This window comes from Toxoplasma gondii, assembly GCF_000006565.2.
Source record: "Toxoplasma gondii ME49 unplaced genomic scaffold asmbl.1373, whole genome shotgun sequence".
Lineage (NCBI taxonomy): Eukaryota > Apicomplexa > Conoidasida > Eucoccidiorida > Sarcocystidae > Toxoplasma > Toxoplasma gondii.
This window is the reverse complement of record NW_017383323.1, coordinates 1-1,277: the sequence shown is the minus strand read 5'-3', so window position 1 is coordinate 1,277 and position 1,277 is coordinate 1. Positions and strand designations below refer to the sequence as shown.

Genomic DNA, 1,277 nt, shown 5'->3' with positions numbered 1-1,277 from the left:
TCGCAGAGCAACAATGGAACCGAAATTCCATTGCGGTATTGAAGTCGACCGACAGCATCAATGAAACTTTGTCTTCAATGAAGAAGCCACCGTATCTCAATGATGTCATCGATACAACTCAACAATACACTTGAGCCTCTAAAAGAAGAGGCACGAGTAGTTTCTCCGCTGTGTTCATTATTCAGGGTGACATTGAGTATTCAACACTCATGACACCCAATCATACTGCTCCTAGGGGGCTTCAGCCAAACCGAAGCAACGACCCTAAAAAAGCAGAAAATTGTGATTTCAAAGACACTGAAACAGACGTACCAAGGAGAATATCCCCAAGGTGTCCATTTGCGTTCAGAAATCTGATGATTCACTGAATTCTGCAATTCACATTGCGTTTCGCAGTTCGCTGCGTCCTTCATCGTTGCGCGAGCCAAGACATCCATTGCTGAAAATTTAAAATAACATTATAGTTTAGGAAGCAATCTGAAAGCACATCGAGAGAGATGCAGAAAGATACAATCTTTCACTCTCTCTCAAATGTTCCTCAGATTTGTTGTTTGAAATAACGGTGTGGGAAAAAAGAATGCACACTGAAGAAACTCCTGGAAATCAGCATCCCAACAGAGACACGAATTTCCAGAAATTGAGCCCCTTCGCTGTGCACCCCCGGATACCTGCACTGGCTTCCAATATTGGAAGCAGCGCAGGATATCCAACATGAAGAAGGCAATAATACCTTTCGATACTATCACGCTTCTTGAATGCAAATCTCTCCAATGGAGAGAGATGCAAACTCATGTTTTGCTTGGGATTCAAAGGTTGATGGTTAATAAAGAATAAGGACGTGTGAATGATCCTTCCGCAGGTTCACCTACGGAAACCTTGTTACGACTTCTCCTTCCTCTAAGTGTTAAGGTTCACAAAACTTCCCATTTCGGGCACGAACGCGCCACAAAACGGTCCGAATAATTCACCGGAACACTCAATCGGTAGGAGCGACGGGCGGTGTGTACAAAGGGCAGGGACGTAATCGGCGCAAGCTGCTGACTTGCGCCTACTAGGCATTCCTCGTTGAAGATTAATAATTGCAATAATCTATCCCCATCACGATGCATACTCACAAGATTACCTAGACCTATCGGCCAAGGTTATAAACTCGTTGGATGCATCAGTGTAGCGCGCGTGCAGCCCAGAACATCTAAAGGCATCACAGACCTGTTATTGCCTCAAACTTCCTTGCGTTAGACACGCAAAGTCCCTCTAAGAAGTGATACAAGAACACG

The 1,277-nt window shown here is 44.6% G+C and overlaps 2 non-coding genes across 2 annotated transcripts; both read right to left on the bottom strand.

Moving 5' to 3' along the window:
* Positions 1-290: 290 nt before the first annotated feature.
* Positions 291-449, bottom strand: TGME49_461100. Its single transcript, XR_001974454.1, has one exon. It is a non-coding gene; the product is annotated as a 5.8S ribosomal RNA (ribosomal RNA).
* Positions 450-873: 424 nt separating this feature from the next.
* Positions 874-1,277, bottom strand: TGME49_461090 (the record flags this gene model as incomplete). Its single annotated transcript, XR_001974453.1, has 1 exon — positions 874-1,277. It is a non-coding gene; the product is annotated as an 18S ribosomal RNA (ribosomal RNA).